The sequence below is a fragment of the Sphaerodactylus townsendi genome, linkage group LG05, assembly GCF_021028975.2.
Source record: "Sphaerodactylus townsendi isolate TG3544 linkage group LG05, MPM_Stown_v2.3, whole genome shotgun sequence".
Taxonomy (NCBI): domain Eukaryota; kingdom Metazoa; phylum Chordata; class Lepidosauria; order Squamata; family Sphaerodactylidae; genus Sphaerodactylus; species Sphaerodactylus townsendi.
In genome coordinates, this window is record NC_059429.1 from 137,011,942 (window position 1) to 137,021,055 (window position 9,114).

The window sequence follows — 9,114 nt, forward strand, 5'->3', positions numbered from 1 at the left end:
AATAAATTGTTGCATGAATTGGATTTAAAGTGGAGATATATATGTGTTATGGAGATATAATAGTTTGATAAGTCTAATAGCCAACAATTTGGCATACTTTACAAGTAACTAACAGGTAATATAAATTGCTTGAGTCTGCACCTATGTGCCACGCGTGTTTGTGAATCTTATATTGTTTTGGACATAGCACATTAATTTCATAGATGCTTCAACCAAAGGCCTGGTGGAACATTTCTGTTTTGCAAGCCCTGCAGAACTGATTAAGATCCCGCAGGGCCCTAGTATCAGGTGGCAAGGAGTTCCACTGAAAAGAACTCTGGTTGAGGCCAGCTAAATGTCTTTCGAGCCAGGGGCCAGCAGAAGTTTGCTACCGGAGGCTACTGCAATAAAAACTTACAAGAAGAGACAAGAGGAACAACATATATCAATAAGTACACAATGACTGGATAGCACACATCAAACAGAACAAACAAAAATGCAACACACGTGTGCTGAAACTGACCAGTGCAGTACACTGCTGGAAGAACAGCTAAGGCCAAAAGTATGCAGTTCAATATAGGTGTGTAGAATTTCAAGATTCTACACTTGGAATAAATTCTTCAACTAAGTGGATACTTCAAACAAGAGTATCAGGATGGGATGGTGTGACTTTTCTTTCTATTTCGCAGTTCCAAGACTGCCTTAGCAGTAGCGCAAATTAGGGAGCTGGGGATGTTTAGTCTGGAGAAGCAAAGGTTAAGGGGGGACATGATAGCCATGTTTAAATATTTGAAGGGATGACATGCCAATGAGAGAGTGAGCTTGTTTTCTGCTGCCTCAGAGAATAGGCTACGGATTAATCAAGGTGAAGGAAAAGAGATTCCACGTAAACATTAGGAAGAACTTCCTGACTGTCAGGGCTGTTTGACAGTGCAATCCGCTGCCTCGGAGAGCGGTGGAGTTTCCTTCTTTGGAGGATTTTACGCAGAGGCTGAATGAACATATGTCGGGAGTGCTTTGATTGTGTGTTGCTGCATGGAAGGGGGTTGGACTGGACGGCCCTAGAGGTCTCTTCCAACTCTATGGCCCCTTCTGCACACACAAAATAATGTGTTTTCAAACCACTTTCACAACTGTTTGCAAGTGGATTTTGCTATTCCACACAGCTTCAAAGAGCACTGAAAGCAGTTTGAAAGTGCATTATTCTGCATGTGCGGAATGAGCCTATGATTCTATGATTTTACTTCCCATTTTGCAGTTCCAAGACTGCCTCATCAGCACTGCAAACTGCTTAAGTCTGCCCACCCTGGGAATTTTTTTAGCCAATATTAAAATGGCTTACACAAATCCCAATAAATACCAGGCCAGGCCCTCAATGAATCTGCTGCCTCCCTGTTCCTCCCTGCTCCGCAATACCTCCAGCACAGCTCAGTTTCTCCTCTCCTGCACCAGACATCAGAAGCGCCCAACCTGGCACTGCATCCTTTGGCCATGTTCTCAGGAGCACCTGCAAGCCAGCTGGCCATGCAAAGCTGCTGCTATGCCACCCAGTCCAACTCTGACACAGCCACCAGGGTTGTCAGGTCCGGCATGGGAAAGTCCTGAAGACTTGAGAGTGTGGTTTGGGGAGCCCAGGGACCTCAGTGGCGTGCAAAGTCACAGATCCCGCCCTCCAAAGTAATAATTTCCTCCCGGGGGGGGGGGGATGACAGCCCAGTTACGATTCCAAACGACCTCCATCCCCCTCTCCCGCCTGGAGATTGGCAACCCTACATAGCACAAGCAGCCGGGAAGGGGTGGGGCTGAAGGCAATGCCCCTCGAGAAGCCCGCAGCCCGCAGCCGAGCCCTGCCAAGGGGGCACAAACCCACCTGCCGGAGAGACAGAGGAGCCTGCCCAAGGTGGGCTCGCCTCCAGGCCGCTGTTCCGCGCAGGCGCCACCAGCCCGCCGGTCCGCTTTCCACCCACGTGGGCACCTCCAGCTGCTTTCGGTGCGTCAACGAAATCCCTCCCCGCATCTTTGGAAACCGCTCCCGCAGCTTCGAGGTTCCGCGCACAAAGAGTTCCCCCTCCTTAAACCAGGATTTTTTCCTATTAGGGAGGCTTCGTTTGCAGACCTTCCGAAGCGCCCCTTTTTTAGCCCCCCCCCCCCCCCCGACAACGCCGAGACATACTTAGGCTTTCCCTGCCCCCCCCTTTCCTTGCAATGCTCCCTTCCCTTTTTGAGCACCAGCACAGCAGGCAGAAATCCACCCAGTGGAACTTGCTGGGCAAGGCCTGTTGAAGGGTCGCCTGGGCGGAATAGGGTTGCCAACTATTCCAAATGCACTTGCAAGTACAACGTTTATTGACTGTGCGCTTAATGGCCACAAGCAATAGCTCGCTCGCCACTACAGAAAGCAACTGACTCTCTGCCAGAGCGAACGAAGCTTGTTCTACTTGTTTTGTCGAAGGCTTTTGTAACCTCAGCTTGTGGGTTCTGTGGGGCAGTACTTGGAAGGAGTTGCAAAGAACCAAATTTAAACAAAACAGTTTACTTTACTTAACAAATAACACTTTTAAAACATTTAACCTTTACACTTTGCAGTCCTGTTAAGTTTGCATTTTCAAGTCCTTATTTACAGTCTACTGATATTGCCAAGTCCAATTCTTCTTTGCTGGTGGTTGGTTTTGAAGACTTCTGAGGCTTGGTGAATGGGCTTCAAGATGATGAAGGTTCCCAGAAAACTCTCACCATTTACATACACAAAAACCCTGAAACAATAAATTCTAACATTTACAATATAGCAAAAAAATAAACTCCCTTCCCACTAGTTCCCCACAACATTGCAGTTACCTTAAACAAGGTGTTAAGGGCTTAATAAAATCAATCAAGGTCCCAGCCTGGAAGTCTCGCTTCCTCCAACCTCATGAGTTCTGCAGCATTCTACTTCATTTCAGACTCCACCCCTTTCTGGGTCATCCCATTCTGACACAGGGGTTACATTCTCCCCCACTAAAATTCTGTCGTCTCGACAGTATTTACAATTTAACTCTTGAAATGATTGAACAATGACATATTACAGTAGGAGTGTTGACTCCAATTAACCTCATCGAAAAATTCAGAACATAATCAGCTAACTTAGTAGGCTGGGTTCTAACTCTTTGCGGTCTAAGGGGTAGGTTACTAATTTCCCCAGAGATCCCTGTACTGGTAGGGACCACATTTGGTGAATCTGACAGCACAACCTTGTCTTCCCTTGTCTTTTCTTACAAGGATTTCCGACTGCAGTAACCTCATTGGAAGGGGAGCTTGGTGTGAATTCCCTTGCCATGGGATTGAGGTCTGAAAGAGAGTTAGATGTGGATGCACAATCTTCTCCTACTGAGTTCACATCAGCTAACTTTTGTCTCGTCCTACCACTAATAGGACTCTCTGGACTGTCCAAATCACTCCCTTATCCTCAGAGGAGGAAATAAAACCACATGGTCTCAGCATATCCCGGTGCAGAGTTGAACAACACCTTTGCCATCTTCTGATTGGACTCTGTAAACAGGAAGGGTTTCATCAGGTTGCTCCAGAACTATATGCACAACAGGTTCCCATCGGTCAGCTAATTTCTGCATCCACGGGGCTTAAGTTACTGAACTAGCACTCTGTCTCCTGTTGAAATGGTTGATTTGATGACTTTCCTATCCCATCTTAGTTTGTTGGCTTGCTGATGCTTTTCACTTTCCTGAGTGGCCAGATCATATGCATAAGCCTGCGTTTTAAGTCTCTTACATATTCTTGATGAGTTACTTCTGTTTGCTCCTTTAGCCGACTTTATCGAAACACAAATCAATTGGTAGTAATGGTTGTCTTCCAAACATTAAAAAATAAGGAGATTCTCCAGTAGTATCATTTTGGTACAATTATAAGCATGAACTAATGGTTTATGTACTTTCTCCAATTAGATTTCTTATTTACCTCTAATGTGCCCAACATGTCTAAAAGATGCGATTGAACCTCTCAACAGGGTTTCCTCTTGGGTGATATGGTGTTGTATGGGACTTAGTTCCTGCAATTTTACTCAGTTCTGTAACCAGTTCCGACTCAAAGGCTGCTCCTTGATCACTGTGGAATCTTCTAGGAAATCCATAATGGCATATAAAATTTTTCCCAGAGTTGTAGCTACTGTTCTTGCAGTCTGATCTGAGTGGGGTATGCTTGTGCATATTTGGTAAAATGATCAGTAACTACTAAAATATTTTTGGTGCCATTTACATCAGGTTCAAGAGTTAAAAAATCTATACAGACTAACTCTAAAGGAGCATATGTTTTATGTTAACTAATTCAGCTGCTCTTTCTACTCACCAAGCTTTCCCTCTTTACAGCGTTCACAATTGCGGCACTTCTGTTCTATAGCTTGTGCCATTTTAGGCCAGAAGAATCTATCCTAGCCAATTCCAAAGTTCTTTCAATTCCAAAATGACCCATTTCATCATAGATACCTTCCAGAGCTCTCTTCCGATGAGTGTAAGGGATCACAAGTTGCTCTACATCTTCTCCTTTTAGATTTGAACCTTCGATATAGAACTCCATTTGACAGAAAAGTTGGGGCCACTCTCTCAAGAAGTACAGTCTAGTTTCATACTCCTCTTTTCTTTCTTCATCCCAGGTGGGTTTTATGCCTTCTCTCCAAAAGTGTATTATTCTAGCTATATATTTGTCCCTTCTTTGCAACTTCTTCCAGTCAGGAAACTTCGTCATTTTGATCAGAAGGGATTTAATATGACATCCTTCATTTGCAAATTCTTCTGGAATACTGTCCTCAGAGGCAGGTGATGTCTCAATAGATCTGTGTTCCACTTCATTACATCTTGGCACTACAGGCTGTTTAAGTACACTATGAACTTGGATAACTGCCTTACAGACTTCAGCATCCCATGACTTTAGTGCATTAGGATCATGTTGAATCTTTAGGAGCATTTTAGAAATTCTTTCTAGTTGTTTATCTCCTTCCTCATCCTCAGTGAGCTCTTCATGTCTCCTAGAAAGTGAGTCAGCATCTATATTAGCTTTTCCAGATCTGTAGACTATTTCAAAATTATATAAAGATAATGCTGACACCCACCTCTGCCCTGCAGCATCTAATTTGGCAGAGGTTAGAACATAAGTCAGTGGGTTGTTATCAGTCATTACCTTGAACTCTGATCCATACAAAAAATCATGGAACTTGTCACAAACTGCTCATTTTAATGCCAAAAACTCCAATTTGTGCACTGGATAATTGCGTTCACTACGGCTTAAACCTCTACTGGCATATGCGATGACACGGAGACAGTTATTTTGCACTTGGTATAGGGCTGCACCTAATCCTGTGAGACTAGCATCCGTATGCAATATATATGGCAACTTCCAGTCTGCAAATCCCAATACTGGTGCTGTGGTCAACTTTAACTTTAAAGTCTCAAAGGCCTCTTGACAGCCTACATCCCATTTGTCTTTGAGAGACTGGTGTAAAGGTTTCAATGGTGTTGATGGTAAGAGCAGCCGCCTAACCTTGAGTACATTCCACAGCCCGGGCGATGGGCCAGCTTCATCGGCGGAGACTTTATCTCTGCGCGGGAGATGAGGTCTCCGTTCCCATGGGAAGCCGGGAGGGGGATGGGATGAATAGAGTTATAACCTGTGCTTCTGGCGGGAAGTGTCATTCCTGCCACTGCGTGTACTTGAGCTTTCTAAGATGTCTGAATAAACGGTTTTTTTTCACCAAAGAGCCTTTTATTTCTGCTTCTATGGAATTCCTTACATTGTGGCAGGAATCCTTAATTCATCTATATCCCTAGTGCAGTGGACCTCTGGTGTCTCGGCATGGAGAGGTTGAATATTACTGCGGAAGGTGCGGTAGCCCAAGGCTCCGACCTTTCCCTTCTGGATCTGCAGGAACCGGAGAGCGGGTCTCGCTGGTGACTCTTTCCGTCCCTCAGCTATCAGCACGAGTCTTCCTTTACCTCCGTTGGAGCGAGGGGCGTGGCGGCGACCATGGGGACTTACGCTGAGTCGTTTGGAAGGCTGTCTATGGATCAGCCTGTGGATTGAGGATCTCTACCCGTTTTCATTATGGATTACAAACCTCAGATGCAACCTGTCATGGAGGAGCGGGCCTGACCACCTTTCATGGCGGCAACCCAGGAGTCCATTGAGCGATTCCTGGACTGTTATTTTGGTGATGCTCCCAAAAGAACCACCGTGGCACAGCACTGGGGCCCGTCCGAAGGACACTGGGACTAAACCTGGGATTGGGAGGGTGCCGTACCGTCTTCCGATGGACCCCCCCTGATCCGGTCAGCGGCTGCACAGGGGAGCCACGGTGGCTACGGTGTCTCCGATGTCGCTTCCAGGCGGCGAAGAGTCCGAAGCCTGCCCTCCCAGCGGATCTGTTCCCTCTCCCCATCGAAGAACTGGGATGAGAAGTGGGCCGACTTCTTGAGATGCCAAAGAAGCATGGACCCGTGAGCGCCAGCTATGGGGAGGAGGAGCGGGCACAGTTGCAACTGAAATGCAGAGGGACGGGAACAACAGCGCCAAAGAAGTCAACTTTCGAGTTGGACCGTTGCAAAAGATGCGGCTCCAGCGACAATATCGCGCCAGAATCTGTCAGTCCATGATGGGTCCTGGAACACTCCAGACTGGATTTACAGCGACAGCGCCGAAAAGCGTTCAGGCCTTGCGCGCAAGTGAGCTTACTGCAGCTATTAAAAGCGGGGCCGAACTGGCTAAATTGGAGCGAGAAAAAGCAGCCCTGCATGCGCACCAGGATGCATTGACCGCAGGAGAGAGAGCTGGCTGCGTTGGAGAGGGAACTGAGGAGGCAGCAGACCAGGAAGCCCAAGTTGGAGTCTATGCTGTTACTGATACTGCGAGCCAGAGGGGCAGCGTGGCTGGGTCCTGCCACCCAAGCCAGCGGCACCGGCATTGATACGCCCCGATTCCGGCCCCCCCTGTGCAGCCGCTGCCCGCCCAACCTGCTCAACCCGTTACAGCCGCCGCCCTACCCGGCGCCAAGAGCCCGTGGAAAGGGGTTACTATAGGCCCCGATACCTGCCGTTTTGATGGGACCGCTTCCAAGCTTCCCTACTTCATTTTGCAACTCGATGCCCACATGGAGGACTATGATGATTTATATACGGTCTGGTAGCGAAAAATACGGGGACATGTCGGCTCCAGTCCTGGATGGGGCAGCAGCCGACTGGTTTGTGACCCTTTTGGATTTGCAAGATGAAGACTCGCCACGGTGCCCGCATTCCTCCAAGCCTTAAAGCAGCTTCCAAGATCGAGCGAACGAAAATGGGGCTATCCGCACCATCAAAACTATCCAGCAGAACAATCGACCGTTTGCAGAATTTGCCCGTGAATTTAGATGCGGCTGCTCGACTCTCCCTCCTGAGTGGCCTGAGCGCATGAAATGCGAATACTTCTCAGATGCTGTTGTGGCGGCAAGCTGCGTGAAGCGGTGTTTTAATTCGGGTTCCTCGCACTATTGCTGATTGGATCCAGTTGGGATCCCAGGTGGCGTCGCTTGGAATGCGCTTCGTGCGGAGGCTGCATACGCCTGAAGCCTGCCACTCGTCCACCAAGGCAAGCCCAGCCGCCCCCACGAGACCACCTCTGGCGCCCGTCGCCCGACTGGGATTGTGCCTTTACTCGCGGAGGACCAGGTCATCTAGCCGCCAACTGTCCGAAGAAACAAAACCAACGCTCAGCCACGCGCACCCCATCTGCCAAGCCACCATGAAGTCGGGCGCCCCGACGAGGAGCTCTTCTAAGGTCATCGAAGCGACCGGAGGAGGGGAAGCAGCTGTTGCCTTTCTTCAGCCCCCATGGATATGGGTCCGACTCATGGCGGTGAGTGAAGGCAGCGCTCCCATTACTGTCAAAGCGTTTTCCTGGCCAACCCCGCTAAGCATACTCGCGTTATAGCCTCGGCCCTTGTAGATTCTGGCTGCTCCCATTGCTTAATGCGGCCCCAGGTGGCGGAGGAGCTAGGTCTGGACCAAATTCCCTGGCTAAGCCATACCATTCACCCAAATGGACGGCAGCCCTCGGGGAGCGAAAGGACCGGCCCAGTTCAAAACACAACGGTTCTCCTCCGTTGCGCCGACCATTGGGAAAAATTTGGTTTTATTTTGGCGCCAGTGGCTAAACCTCCATAGTTTGGGGCATGCCATGGTTATTGTTACATGAACCAAAGTTCATTTGGAAAGAACGAATCTTAGAATTCACTGACCCTCCCTGCGGTGAACACATGAATTGGGGAAAACTCAACTTCTCCTGACACACCCCCCTCCCTGGCTTCATCAGCGATTGCTCACGATTCTATTGGCATCCCACGGTACCAAGATCTAGCCAGAGTTTTTCAGGAGCAAGAATGCGATCAGTTGCCACCCCATAGAGACACTGACTGCAAAATTGTTATACAGCCAGAGCAACTGCCCAAAGGTAGAATCTACATTATGAGTCCCAATGAGGAGAAGGGAACCCGTGCCTTCTTTGGACAAAAACACTGCTTCGCCACTTGGGTTCATACGGCCGGAGCTACCAAACACACCTGCGCTGCTCCCGTTTGTTTTGTAAAAAAGAAAGATGGGTCTTGCTACACGGCTTTGCACAGATTGCTTGAGGTCTCAATGCAGTCTCCTGTCCAATAAATATCCTTTGCCTTTTGATCCAAGGGACCTTTTTTAGATGCACTGGGCAAAGGGCGATCTTTACCAAATTAGACTTGAGAGAAGCTTACTACAGGGGTCAGAATTGCTGAAGGCTATGAACACTTGACTGGGTTGCTAACACAAAGTTTGGACAGTTTGAATGCTTAATAATGCCATTCGGGTTAAAGTGGGGCCCCGGGGCTTCTTTATGGCCCTCATCAACGAAGTTCTCCATGATTTATTGTACAAGGGGAGTTGTGGTATACTTAGGCGACGACTTTTAATCTATTCACAAAGCATAGAAGAGGCATGAAGCATTGGTTGGGAAGTATTGAAACGCTTTGCTCAACAACTCTCTCTTTGCCAAACTCTCCCAAATGCTGTTTCCACCAGACCTCCATTGACTATTTGGGTTTACCAGATCCTGCTTCCTAGGGCTTAAAAATGGATCCTGCTAAAATTG

At 48.0% G+C, this 9,114-nt stretch overlaps 1 protein-coding gene across 1 annotated transcript in view; it reads right to left on the reverse strand.

The window, feature by feature from the left end:
* The window catches only part of CDK5RAP1 (CDK5 regulatory subunit associated protein 1), a 31,898-nt gene extending 29,926 nt beyond the window's left edge, over positions 1-1,972 (reverse strand). Inside the window, exon 1 of the mRNA XM_048496407.1 lies at positions 1,850-1,972. The gene's annotated coding sequence lies outside the window, so the exon portion shown is untranslated. The remainder of the gene's footprint in view (positions 1-1,849) is intronic.
* Between the last annotated feature and the right edge of the window lie 7,142 nt (positions 1,973-9,114).